This window comes from Hyperoodon ampullatus (genome assembly GCF_949752795.1).
Source record: "Hyperoodon ampullatus genome assembly, chromosome: 3".
NCBI lineage: Eukaryota > Metazoa > Chordata > Mammalia > Artiodactyla > Ziphiidae > Hyperoodon > Hyperoodon ampullatus.
The window spans coordinates 69624511-69639740 of NC_136916.1; the positions used below are offsets into that span (position 1 = coordinate 69624511).

General features: G+C 37.0%; 1 pseudogene across 1 annotated transcript; it reads right to left on the minus strand.

Moving 5' to 3' along the window:
• Nucleotides 1-10965: 10965 nt before the first annotated feature.
• LOC307049530 (centromere protein K-like) lies at nt 10966-14584 on the minus strand (annotated as a pseudogene). The gene is made up of 4 exons: nt 14319-14584; nt 14180-14227; nt 13277-13380; nt 10966-11144 (listed from the first exon to the last, which is right to left on the minus strand). The product of its transcript is annotated as a centromere protein K-like (transcript).
• Nucleotides 14585-15230: the final 646 nt, after the last annotated feature.

A 15230-nucleotide genomic window follows, 5' to 3' on the forward strand; every position in this document is an offset into this window, starting at 1 on the left:
ACCTCGCTTTTGAATTGTGTTAATTTGAAATTCTTATTTCTGAACCATCTGCAGGATATCAGATAGTGGGAAACCAGAGACTATGTGGCCACTGTCCCAAAGCCTAAAGGGCAGGGGCTGTGGTCTCGGTTCCATCAGCGATCCCCGCCTAGCACTGCTGCCAGCAAGAAAAACACTACTTGTCTGCAAGCTGGGTCACTTGGCACCTGAGAAGGTCCAGGGACTGGCCAGGAGGACTGTGTCCCGCAAGGTACCATCCCGGGAATAAACTCGAGCTGGGGGACAGAGCCAGGTGAGACTTCCCTCCGCCTCCCGGCCTCTGTCTTCCAAGCTTCTGTGGGATCCTTCAGTTTGGGGAATTTCCATCAGAGACCACCAATACTGCTCACCTAACTCCCCTACTGGTTCTCTCCTGGGAGGAGGCGGGGGGTGGGGTGGGGGGTGGGGTGGGATTCTTGTGTTGTGATTTTAGAATTTTAGCATATAATCAGCCTTTACTTAGAAAAATAAAGTGCTATTTTTATATCCATATACTTTTTATTTTATAATTATGGTCTGTAAAAAGTCGCTTATAAACTTATTTATAATATTGTTTTCATTTCTCTTTTATCTAATTTAACTGGTCTGCATTTTCAGTGGGAATACCACTTTAACAAAGCTAAATTTTAGGTTTTGTCTTGCATTCTTGGGTATTTCCTTTTTAAAAAATTCCATAAACTAACTCAAGAACATTTGCCTGGATGGGAAAAAAATTTCACCTGAGTTTCAAGATTTATGTGAAAAATGTGAATTTTGATAATTAAAAATGTTCTTTGACATGTTTTCTGTGTTTTGTCAACTTTTGAAATAAATAAGTCAGAATTCTTTCCAAAATAACTACTGATCTTCGTTTATCTTCACCCCTACTCTATGCATCACCACTCCCTTTCCTTCCTCTCACCAGCTTGCAGTGGAGCACATTTTGCTGCCTCAACATCATTGCCCAATGGACCCGTTTCTCCACTGCTGTTCTCCTTCCAGCTTAATTGCATTTTACAAAAATATAGCAGAAACTTTTATATGTCGCATTCCACTACATAAATAAGTCAATACTTCAAACTACTACAAAAATTATGAATTACTTATTTCCTTAATGTTAATTATTTGGAGGTTGACTTTAAAATTTTTTTTAAGTAATGATTGAAAACATTAGGACTACTGGAAAATTAAGGGGGAGGCAAGGAAAAATTCCAACGCAGTAAAACTACTAGTGTCATAGTTAGGAATGATCTTCAAATATTTCCAGTCCTTTTTTTTTTTTAAATAATTGGAGACATGTTGGCTGTATGTATGTATTTTTTTCCACCATGTAGACTTTATTTTTAAGGAGTGCTAATGTTACAAATTGAAAGAATAACCAATTCAAAAATTAGGAAATGAAAGTCCACCTCAGCCTTCTAAGTTCTGCAGGTAAACCTTGCAGCATGTGAATTTTGGTTTCCTTCTGCTCAGATCTACACTTGAATGTTTGTCATTGAATGTTTCTATGTATAGTTCATTATATACATGTGTATGTATTATACAGTTCATTCAGTGGCAACAGTGTTAAATTAGCCAGTAGCAGCATGTATTTGTTCAGGATTTAATATGCCAAGTTTGTAATATAACTAAAGAGAGGAAAATTTCCTTATATGTTGCCTTTTTTTGTTGGGGGGGGGGTCAATGATTCAATTCCTTCTGAATCAAACACTTCTTAAAGGGGCATATGTTTTACGGTGGTGTTATGCTGTCTTAATTCTTTAAAACTTGTATTTTTGGACTCTTCTGAGGGGAAATTACTCATTACTTGATGAACTTAAGTAATTAGGAATTCCAAAAAAAATTTTTTTCTGGCCAGTGTAGCCTGCTTAGAAAACTAAAACCATTAGAAAAGTTTCACTCGAAGATCCGCGCTTACTAAGCCCTTCCCGTGCCAGTCTTTACCAGCGAGAACAACCGGCACCGCAGCCCAGAGGAAATACTTCGTTACCGGCGCGGCTGGCTTGCCCGCGGGGCACTTTGGGAAGGTGACGTACCTATTGGGGTAAGAGGTGGCCGCGGAGGTGTACCTTGTCTGTGTCTGCACGGTGTGGGGCGGGATGTCGCTGCAGTAGGTGTCGCTGCACTTCTCTGTCTTCATTTCCGCTGCCCAGGGAAACCAACACGTTTCATAATTGGGTTTTTTGTTCCTTCGTTATTATGTTCAGGATTTAGTTTTTTAAAACATGAATTCGCACCTACACACTTAGAAATGTACCCTATATAATACAGATTTTAAAAGACCTCATTTCCCCTTTTTATCTCTTATTTTCTTCCTTTAGTTTTGACATTACAAAATGTGGTTTAAAGAGAGCTTGGATTTTATACAGAACGATATGAAAATATTTTGCATTGATTCTATGGATATAGAAATCATCTGTGGGCAAATATGTGTGCCTTCCTTTTAAAATATTATTTTGTGCTGTTTTTAATATATGACAAAATGTTTTAAATGTATTTCGGTAAACTTGATGGTTGAGTTCATTCTTTTGTTTTTTATTTTAATGAGACTCCTTTTATTTAAAAGAAAAAGAAGTATTCAGAGTTTTCTTCTGATTCTACCAGTCACTTTTCTAAGGAAGTATTCCTGCATACATACAGCAGAGACAAGAGCTTCTTAAAGAAAATTGCCACAGTAACATTTGCTTTACCTTTAAAGATCATACAGGTTTTGCAGATCAGTATATAGTTTCACTTTCGTGTGTGTGTGTGTGTGTGTGTGTGTGTGTGTGACAGAGAGAGAGAGAATGGAGGAAATTGAACTTCTATAGTTTCCTCCTATCTGTATCTCCCCTTTCCAATGAACACAAAGCACATTTTTACACACTTTCAGATTTATATACTTGTATTTTGAATGAACTGATAGATTTTCTCTTTGTAATTCTCAACTTCAGCAAAATGAAGCTGAATTTCCTCTGGATGTTTTGCTGCCCCTTTTTCCAGTCATGGGTGGTACTTTCTCTTATGTAAGTAGAAATCTTACATATCTCTAGCCTCTCACTGATTACCATCCACTTGCATGCACACCCTGTCTAGTCCATCACGTCCCTATTTGTTATGGATGCTTAGAAAACTTTTCTTAATCTTAGAAACATATTTCATATTGCTAAAGCAATCATCATTTCACTTAAAATTTAATCACACAGTTTAGCCCTTTCCTCATTTTTAGATATTTGCTTTTTTTTTTTTTTTTTTTTTCCGTGGTTCTGCTTGAGTCTTCTGTATCTCTGGCAAGGCAGTGATTTCCCCACTTGAGTGTGCATCAGCATCAACTGAGAGCTTGTTAAAACAGAGTGCAAACCCCCACCCAGGTTTTTCTAATTCACTTGGTCTGGTTTGGGGCCTGAGGATTCACATTTCTAACAAGTGCCAGGTTTGATCTGAGGACCACACTTTGAGAGAAGTAATAGTTCAAACAGTGGGACTGGGGTTCACTAACTTGGGGTGGAGAAAATCACTAAAGTGCACCAAGTCAGAGTGCAGAGCTGAAGCCCAGGTTAATATTGGACTCAGCATGTAAGCCAGTTTCTTTTTGCTTGTCCTTGTATTTTGAAGAAACCTTTTGTGCTTAACATACCTACCAGTATTACTGTTATGACAACACATGTGTGAAAATATACTTTATTTATTTTTTATTTTTATGTAGGTGTTCTGCCTTTACAAATATCAGTGTCTACCCCTAGAATACCCAAATATCTCAGTTTTTGTGGTTGAGTACTGTAATATCCTGTAAATATATCCTAAGCAGGCTTGTTTTCAACACTAATGGAAAACACCAGTGTCAGTTTTTGTTGTTGTCAGCAGTTGTATGTTTGCTGATTATTTATGACCTGAAACAATATATTTCTTCTTAGAAGACTTTTTTTTTACATAAGGATGCCTTTTTTAAACAAAAGAATAAATTATGGCATTTCTATTGAAAAAAATGAGTATGCTTTACATACTCAAACTTTCTTAAGGCAAAGGGGGGAGGGGTTTTAGTCATAAACCCAACTCTGGAGGCAAAGGAGTTGTTCAAGATCCCACAGCAGTTTAATTAAAATTAGGAGTCTATCTACATCTGTCTCCCTGGCAAGTAAGCCCTTAAGCAATATGCTAGACCTTTGTTACTCAAAGTGAGGTTTGTGAACGAACAGCATTGACATCACCTGGGATCTTGTTAGGAATGCAGATTTCAGCTCCCACCCCAGGCTTACTGAATCACAACCCCCAGGGTAACAAGCTCTCTGGTGAATCCTATGATCACCAGACTTAAACTGCCTCCCAAATCTCAAGTCCCAGAAGCAGAGTTAAGCCCAGAGAGCATTTGGATGGCTAATGCTTTGTAGCTATGTTCTAAGTCAGCTGTTGTTTAAGATTTGGTTTGGAGAGTTACCCAGGTGTGGGACCCTTTCAAATAGACAGGGATGTAAAGCCCTAGAGGTATAGTATCTTCTCTTTCTACCTCAGGACACCTTCTAACTGACAGGACAGAGACATCCCATGATTTGCCTGGTGGGGAAACTCACAAGTTCTGGGAGTGGTGTATATCCAAAGACGGTTACGATATCCCAACCGTGCAAGGCTCTTCTGACAGGATCACCTTCATGCATGACTGGATCTGACTCAAAGCCAGTGGAACCGGAACTAGCACTGCAAGTTGTATTTGTGAAGGATTCTGAAGCACCCAGGTTTAAGAAAATTGACATTAAGCAGGTGAACTGAGTTTGACCTGAGGCTTACTCAGGAATCAGTAAGGAAACAGGTGCATGCTTTAATATGCTTGGAAAACGCATGTCCTGAAGGAGTTGTAGACCCTCCCGGAGAATGTTGCTGCAGAGTAAGCTGGGAATCATTTTCTGTTTGCACTCAAGAAGAGTCTTCCTTCTATTAGTCTAAGGAGAGCCCGACTGATTATTAAGGTAAGCAACAGTGATGCAGAATCCTAAAGCATGGGGTTTAATTGTAATACAGATGATGTGCAGGATCAGTTTTTCCAAGTCATCCTGTAGTTAAGGGGCTCCAGCCAGAGAGATGAGCTGAACTCCTAGGGAAGTGAGTAACTCAGGGCTTGGTAAAAGACATGTATGTTCAGCCCTTGGCCTGTGATCATGTTAGAACTCAGAACCTGCTTCCATTTTCTGGTCAGGTGACCAAGGCTGATAAGAAGGTAGGCACAGCCATCCAGACCAACTCACAGTGGTCCTCCTTGGCACGTTAAAACCGTTGCACTTTTGAGCAGAACCTAGGATTATTGGGGTTTGAGTACAACAGAGGATGTGAATGGAACCAGTACCAGCCAACATCTATTGAGTACTTGTTCTGTATTGGTCACTTGTTCTTGCTCTCCATGGAATATTCCATTTTACAGATGATAAAAATGTCATACAGGGAATTCCCTGGCGGTCCAGTGGTTGGGACTCCACTTCCACGGCAGGGGGCCTGGGTTCAATCCCTGGTTGGGGAACTAAAATCCCACAAGCCGCACAGTGCGGCCAAAAAAAAAAAAAAAAAAAAGTCATACAAAGAGGCTAAGTGCCTTATTCAGGCCTACACGCAAGTGAAGAAATAGAAGATGCATGACTCGCCTAAAACTACTGGGTATCCCTTCCCAATCTTGACCTCCTCTTCCAACAGAGGTAAATCCTCCATGCTGTTCTTTATGATTTTATCCCTTGTGGTTACATATTTAAGCTATAGGAATACAGTTGATATAGTTTTGCCTGCTCTTAACTGTATATATTTTGTCTTTTTTCACTTAATATTATGTTTTCAGTGTTCATCCATTTATTTGTAACTACAGTTGTTCATTTTCATCTCCAGATAGTATTCTATCATTATCCATCTGTATCTATCACCACTATACCTATATCTCATACCACTATATATGTATAGATGTGTATATATACATATATACTTATGAATATTTGTGTGTACATAGTAATGTTAAATATATGTATATATGTATGAATGATACCATTATATCTATATCCCACAGTAGATGTGCCCCTTCTATACCTGACTATTGTTTGGGTCATATGAAGTCTGCAGTTTTCACCAACACTGCTGCCATGAATATCTAAATATGTGTATCCTTAGACCCTAGCACTTAAATGTAAGAGTAAACCAGACACGTTCACTTAGCAATGTGAAAACTGACAAATGACTATTGTTATTAGATACCTACATGTCCAGCAGGAGGTTTTGGTGAGGATTGAGGCCTCTGGTTTAGTTATGGTGATTTTCTGGCTACTTAAATACAAATTCCATTAGTTCCATCTATCTCTTTATTAGACTGTGAGAACAATAATGGCAAAATTCATATGATTATTTTCTTGGTTGACTTAAACAGGATTCTGTGTATGAAAGCTTATACTGAAGTTATTCAGGATTGAGGCAGGAAAAGCTAAAATTTCAACCTCTTTTTTCTTTTCATCTATGCCTCCAAGCATATGGTACACATGTTAGTTATTTGTCTATAAAGGGCTCTTGGGAGAAAGACATTTTCCAGTGTTTTATGTAAATCACAGAAGAAGTATCTGTATGCCTACAGATTTTGTAATTCTTTGATTCTCAAAATTAGGATTGCTAGCTCCCCTTGTGTACCTTCCACACTCTACTGGCTCCTCATCCTCTTTCCTCTGCTACCATTTCTGCAAATGTACTCTATGAAACTTCCAATATTGTACTCTTGGAGTCTTCCTTTCTGTATTAATTTTTCCAAATCATTTAGAAGGACGTTTGAGAGAGGAGTGGGGCTAGAAACTGTAATCCACGTGAAAGTAATGGTGCCTCAGCATGATAAACCAAATGTGGCAAAATATTTAAAATTAGTGAATCTGGGTAAAGAGTAAATGAGAATTCTTTTTAATATTCTTGCAATTTCCATGTGTTAAGATTGTTTCAAAATGAAAGTTAAATAATAGCATGGGTATACTCATTTGTTTAAAATTTAAAAAGATAAAATTTATGTAAACTTATATATGAGTAAAATTCCTCTAGGAGTGTACACAGACACTGGTAACACAGGTGTTGATGTAAGTCTTGGTGTGGCAGTCTGGTAAAGGAACAGGGATCTAAATATCATCCAAACTAACATACTTCTGAAAGAAGGGGCTATTCATAATCATTCCAGGATAACGGTTGTAAACTGAGTCTTTACGAGGTAGATAGAGATATATGGTCATCAGAGGTTAAAAGCAGACTTATCATTGTATGTCGTTTTGTGCATTTGATTTTTTTAAAAAATATTTATTTATTTATTTATTTATTTTGGCTGCAACGGGTCTTGTTGCGGCATGCGGACTTCTTAGTTGCTCATGCATGAGGGATCTAGTTCCCCAACCAGGGATCGAACCTGGGCCCCCTGCATTGGGAACATGGAGTCTTACCCACTGGACCACCAGGAAAGTCTCACATTTGATCTTTTTAAACTATGTGAACATATTAGCTATTCAAATACATAAAAATAACATAATTAGATAAGGAACCACTTAAATATGCATAAAAATAATAAGCATCAGGAACTGGCTGAATTATTGGAATATCCTTAGAGTTAAGAGAATTAGGTAGATCTGTTCTATGAGTACTCAAAAAGTATAAATCTAAATATCTATACTTGTTTCAGAGCCTAACTTTTTCTCACAGTAGAAAAACCTTTTATACAGTACAAATACTTTTATACTTACATAACTAATACATACATATTCTACGTATTTAAAATTTTTTAAACAAATGGGTGTAAGTACTCACTTGGGCAACACATGTATTAAATACATGGGTATACTCTAATCATACTATTTTTATTTTACTTTTATTTGGAAACAACCTTAAAATTATAGAAATTACAAGAATATTATTAAGAACTCTAATTTACCCTTTACCCAGATTCACTAATTTTAAATATTTTGCCACATTTCATTTGTCATGTCCCCCTTTCCCACTATGTGTAAACTTTTTTGTTTGTTCTGGCCAATTTGAGAGACTGTTGCAGACATCATGCCACGTATGCATATATTCTTCCTAAGAACAGGGATGTACATTTATATACCCACAGTACAGTTATTAATTCAGGAACTTTAACATTTATGCAATTCTTTAATCTACAGTCTATATTCCAGTTTCTTCAGCTATCCTAATAATTTTCTTTATAGCATTTTTTTTTTCTGTTACAAATCTAGTTTAGGACTATAGATCTAATCAAGCTGCCATGCCTTTTTAAGATTATCTTTAATCTGGAATTGTTCCCTAGCCTTCTTTGATTTTCATGTGGTTATTATTTTTGAAGCATACAAGCCAGGTATTTTACAGAACGCCCTCTGTGTAGGTCTGTCTGAAGTGTCTTCAAGACTGTGTCACCTTGGCAGAGAAGTATGCCAAGGAATGTTTGAAGGAAGAAGATGAATCAGATGATGATAACATGTAACAGTTACTTCATTTACTTCTATTTTAAATTTCTAATACAGTTCCATGTAACTGTTTAGCCCTTTGGATTATTACATACCCACTGACTAATTTTCATTAAATTTTTGTCTTGTAATTATTAAAAAAAAAAAAGTTGCCAAGCTTTATTTAAGTTGCAATCATGATGCCTTTTTGGTTTGCAAGAAACAACTTTTTACTATCATAGTCCAAAATGATGTTTTATAACTACATCATTCCTTCAGTATTTTGTAGTTGACATTCTATAAGAAAGGACTTTTCTCCCCCATCCTCCCATCTTGCCCCCCACTCATTTCTTACAATGTGGAAAGGTATTTAGAAGCTAAAGTCTCAGTACTACTAATAGATTATTGCTTTTAGGTCCTTTCAGATATATAGACATAGCTATGTATATAACTATAACTATATATAGTATATATAAGTATATGTAGTTGTATACAAGTATATATAAACATATAAAACTCTGTATGGGGTTGTGTATTTTTTTCAAGTATTTATAATGTGTTCAATCCCAATTCAGTCCCACAGGATTTTTCCTTGCCTTCTTCCATTCCCTATTTGTATCACCTCCTTTCACATTGACAACCCTCTCTCCCAGTGTTGTCTTCTCTCCTCTCTTTCTCCCCTTCCTTTCCTCTTCATTCCCCTTCCCTCCCACTGGCTGTCAGGCTGGAGGAGCACAATGCATGCATCAAAGATTTAATATCAGACTTTGAAAATGTCACAGAAAATGAAAACAGGCTTCTGGAAAGTGAGAAGGGCTTGATCCAAGAGGAAGAGGAATAATTGTAGGCACCCAGAGCCTCGAGTGACCTTGGCTCAGGGGCAGCTGCAGGGACCTTGTACCACCCTCGCGATGGTGGCAGCCTATTTGCCTGAGCCTTGCGTGGCAGAAGAAGCCTCAGACCCTGGGCTGAGTCCCAGCCAACCTTCCTTGATGCTGCCACACAGTTTCCTATGAAAGTCATTTTGACATTTTCTTCCAAGCTATGTCCAACATTTCTTTTTCTGTTGGATAGTGAACACGAGGTCTGGGTTCAAGCAGTTATTTTTCTGTCAGTATCAGAATCTGCAACAGGAGAAAAATCATATTTTTCAAGTAAAGAAAACAAATTTCAAGTTTGCCTAAAGAAGAGAAGGAAAAACCTACTTCTTTAAGATTGAACTTTGGGGTTCTGAGTAAGGAGGTCTCTGAGTAAATGTTGAATAGGTGACTTACTGGTTTTTAAACTTTCCTTGGTGGAATGGAAAATTATATTGCTTTATGAAAGAGAGGGAAGGATATTTTATGCATAAATATTTTTCTTCTATTGTGCCCATGTCCTTAGTTTAAATTCTTAGAAGATAGATTACTATCTTCATGAATCTATGAATCTATGTCTTGTTATAGTTATACATTATTGGAACTGAGTTTTAACAGTTTTAAAAGCTGTTTTGTAATTGAAAGTACATTGCTACAAGCTAATTTTTTAAAATGTATTTTTAGTTATTTTAATTACAATTGCATAGTCTTTGATTACCAGGAACTTCACAATTAGTTTTGCTTCCACTTTGTTGCTTAGTTTTTAAATTAATTAATTAATTTATCTGTCTATCTATCTATTGGCAGTGCCACGTGGCTTGTGGGATCTTAGTTCTCTGACTGGGGATTGAACCTAGGCCCCTGCGGTGAAAGCACTGAGTCCTAACCACTGGACTCTCAGGGAATTCCCTGTTTTTGTTTTTAAATTAGAGTGTTTTATTTACAGAAAAGTCACAGAAAAGGATTAATACAATTTTATGAACACAATTTTGTTGGTAATAATTAACAGAATCAAGAGTAGTTTAATATATAATATCATTTGGTATATAATAAACATTAAAATAGTTTTCATTTTATGAAAGTTTATAAGTTTATCCATTAGTTTTCATGCTAACTCTATCCATTAGTATTTTATATTCCATTTTTTAAACAAATCTAAAACTAAGGCAGTATACATGAAACAGATTTGATAAATATTTTAAAGTTTTGCTATCTTCTGTATCAGATACTACTTTAATTTTAGAACCATCTTCAAATAAAATGGTCTGTCCATTATAATTCCTAAATGAATGAGTTAAGCATCAAATGGACGTCAAAATACATAAAAGAAATTGTCATAAAATTTAAATGGAAAATATTACATTAGCAATATCATAAATTAACAAATAATTTTTAAAGAGTATTGCATGAAGTAAGGTACATTAAATGTTTTGTAATGATTAGGTCTAGAATATTTTTCACTTTCATTCTTGCTCATATAGTTTAAAACACTAAAACACTGACTTGAATGAAAGAGGACTATATTAAAATGAATAAGATTGCAGCATATGCCATTTTAAGAATAAAAGAAAGATGAAGTGCTTTGATTTTATGTTCTCCATTCAAGTAGTCTTCAGTGTTTCTGTTATCTTTGAATAACAAAAAGGATTCTTTAAGTACTGTGTGGAAAAAAAAAGACCATCTTTTTACTCATAGAAGAATTCTAATCTTATTTGGATTGAATCTTCTAGATGTTTCAAGGCAATTCCTTTAAGTAATAGCAGTTCATTATAAGGTGGCCAAAAGTAATCACTAATTTTGACATATGGATCATGTGGGACATCAAATAATCTATTTATATGAATCTCTAACATTTCATGTAATGCTATCAGTTATGCAGTTGATTTTTTAATGTTTTTCTCCATATTTTTATCATTTTTAATTTCTTTTTAATTATTTATTTTCAATTTTTTTTTGAAGTATATTTGCTGTATAATACTGTATGTTACAGGTGTACAATATAGTGATTCACAGTTTTTAAATGTTATGCCTTATTTATGGTTATAAAATATTGGCTCTATTCCCTGTGCTGTGCAATATATCCTTGTAGCTTATTTTATCAATAATAGTTTGTGTCTCTTAATCCGATACTCCTATATTGCCTCTCCGCCCTTCATTTTCCTCACTGGTAACCACTAGTTTGTTCTCTGTATCTGTGAGTCTGCTGCTTTTTCTTGTTGTTGTTATATTCACTAACTTATTGTACTTTTAGGTTCCACATATAAGTGATATCATACAGTATTTGTCTTTCTCTGTCTTATTTGACTTAGCATAATACTCTCCAAGTCTATCCATGTTGCTGCAAATGGTAAATTTTGTTCTTGTCCATGTATATATGGAACAAAATATATGTTCCATATATACATACAATGGAATATTACTCAGCCTCTTTATCCATTCATTTGTTGATGGACACTTAGGTTGCTTCTATATCTTGACTGTTTTAAGTAATGCTGCTATGAACATTGCAGTGCATGTATCTTTTATAATTAGTGTTTTTGTTTTTTTATGGATATATACCCCGGAGTGGAATTGCTGGGACATATGTTAGTACTATTTTTAGTTTTTTTTGAGAAACCTCCAAACTGTTTTTCACAGTGGCTGTACCAATTTACATTCATACTGGCATTGTATGAGGGTTTTCTTTTTCAAGTCCAGGTTAACATTTTTTATTTGCGGGTTTTTTTTTTGTTTGTTTGTTTTTTGTATTTTAGCTGCACCACATGGCATGAAGGATTGTTCCACAACAAGGGACTGAACCCAGACCTCTGCAGTGAAAGAGCCAAATCCTAACCACTAGGCCACCTGGGAACTCCCTTATTTGTGCTATTTTTGATGATAGCCATTCTGACAGCTATGAGGTGATACCTTTTGACGTGCATTTCCCTAATGATTAGCCATGTTGAGCATCTTCTCATGTGCCTGTTCGCCATCTGTATGTCCTCTTTGGAAAAATGTCTATTCAGGTCTTCTGCCCATTTTTTAATCAGAAGGAGAAATTAAGGAAGCAGTCCCGTTTACCATCACATCAAAAAGAATAAAATACCTAAAAATAAGCCTACCTAAGGGATCAAAATATCTGTACTTGGAAAACTATAAGGCACTGATGAAAGAAATTGAAGACAACACAAACATGGAAATATATACTGTGTGATTGGACTGGAAGAATCAATATTGTTAAAATGACCACATTACTGAAGGAAATCTACAGATTCAATGAAATCCCTATCAAAATACCATGGGTGGGACTTCCCTGGTGGTCCAGCAGTTAAGACTCCGTGCTTTCAATGCAGGGGGCCCAGGTTCGATCCCTGGTCAGGGAACTAGATCCCACATGCCACAACTAAGGGCCTGCATGCTGCAACTAAAATGATCCCGCATGCCACAACTAAGAATCCAGCACGCCACAGTGAAGATTCTTCCTGCTGCAACTAAGGCCTGGCACAGCCAAATAAATAAATTAATAAATATATTTTTTTAAATGCCATGGGGGCTTCCCTGGTGGCTCAGTGGTTGACAGTCCGCCTGCCGATGCAGGGGACATGGGTTCGTGCCCTGGTCCGGGAAGATCCCACATGCCACAGAGTGGCTGGGCCTGTGAGCCATGGCCACTGAGCCTGAGCATCCGGAGCCTGTGCTCCACAACGGGAGAGGCCACAATGGTGAGAGGCCCACGTACCACAAAAAAAAAAAAAAAAAAAAAAATGCCATGGGTATTTTTTACAGAACTAGAACAAATAATTTTAAAATTTATATGGAAACACAAAAGACCCCAACTAGCCAAAGCAATTTTGAGAAAGGACAGTTTTGGAAGAATCAGGCTTCTTGACTTCAGGCTATACACAAAGCTATGGTAATCAAACGGTATGGTACTGGCATAAAAACAGACACATAGGTCAATGGAATAGAATAGAAAGCCCAGAATTAAACCCAGGCGCTTATGCTCAATTAATCTACAGCAAAGGAGGCAAGAATAGACAATGTTTTTCTTTTTCAATTTTCTATCAGTTACAGGAAAATGGTCTTCTCAAAACTCACCCAAGGTAATCAAGAGTTTCTCCCTAAATTATTTTTTTTAACATCTTTATTGGAGTATAATTGCTTTACAATGTTGTGTTAGTTTCTGCTGTATAATAAAGTGAATCAGCTATATGTATACATATATCCCCATATCCCCTCCCTCTTGTGTCTCCCTCCCACCCTCCCTATCCCACCCCTCTAGGTGGTCACAAAGCACTGAGCTGATCTCCCTGTGCTATGTGGCTGCTTCCCACTAGCTATCTATTTTACATTTGGTAGTGTATATATGTCAGTGCTACTCTCTCACTTCATCCCAGCTTACCATTCCCCCTCCCCGTGTCCTCAAGTCCATTCTCTATGTCTGCATCTATATTCCTGTCCTGCCCCTAGGTTCTTCAGAACCTTTTTTTTTTTTTTTAAGATTCTATATATATGTGTGTTAGCGTATAGTATATTTTTTCTCTTTCTGACTTACTTCACTCTGTATGACTGACTCTAGGTCCATCCACCTCACTACAAATATCTAAATTTCATTTCGTTTTATGGCTGAGTAATATTCCATTGTATATATGTGCCACATCTTCTTTACCCATTCATCTGCCAATGAACACTTAGGTTGCTTCCATGTCCTGGCTATTGTAAATAGTGCCGCAATGAACATTGTGCTACATGACTCATTTTGAATTACGGTTTTCTCAGTGTATATGCCCAGTAATGGGATTGCTGGGTCATATGATAGTTCTATTTTTAGTTTTTTAAGGAACCTCCATACTGTTCTCCATAGTGGCTGTATCAATTTACATTCCCACCAACAGTGTGAGAGGGTTCTTTTTTCTCCACACCCTTAATTCTTTTATATTAAGCATTTTTGTTTTCAGCTTATTAAAGGTTCACAATTCAGAAAAAAATGTCACTATGTGATGTTTCATTGTTTACTATATTAAGAGATTCCAGTATCTGTTGCTGTTCATCCAGCCACTATTTTTTCTTTATCTTTTCATTCTTTGACATTACCATTCTAGTCAGTACCATTTCTAGATCATGTCTTAATTTTTGGAACTCTTCTTTTCCTAATGTTACCAGAACATCTTCATTCAGTGGGATTAATTTAGGAGTTCCTTTCTGCCACTGACTAATTCCAATGGTGGTCAAACATTTCACTGACATAATTAATGATAACTGAGCATTTGAATCAGTGAATGTCTCAGTTCCAGCAAGCAATGTTTTATTCTGACATTCTTCCATATCATTTCATATTTCTTCACCTTCTTTGGTAAGTTCTTCTTCAGTATCTCTAGTGTCTTCCACATCTGTAGTACAGTCTGTATCTTGCTGATTCAGTGACTCGCGCTTATGATTTTCTTAGCCTTATGATAATTTTAAAAGTGTTGGGACCTTGGGCAATCCCTTAAACCAGTGGTCCCCAGCATTTTGGCACCAGGGACTGGTTTCATGGAAGACAGTTTTTCCACAGACCGGGGTGGTGAGGAGGATGGTTCAGGATGGTTCAGGCGGTAATGTGAGAGATGGGGAGCAGCAGATGAAGCTTCGCTGGCTCACCCGCCATTCTCGCCCTGCTGTGTGGCCTGGTTCCTACCAGCGGGGGGTTGGGGACCCCTGCCTTATACTATCTGTGCATGAGTTTCTTTATCACTCTATTCAGAGAATGTGCTAGAGAGTAAAGGATTACTTGAAGGGAAGCCCTCAAATTAATCAGTTTCCTCAGTTCCCTACCACTTTGTCTTTCCCTCTTAACAGGTGGGTTTCTGGAGCTGTCATTGGTGCAGGAGCTAGATAAGAGTGGCATTTGAGGCCTGGCTGGACTTTGGGTATTAAGGTTTCTGCAATTCCCAATTCTAGCACATGGGAAGTTTTCCCCCATACCACCAAG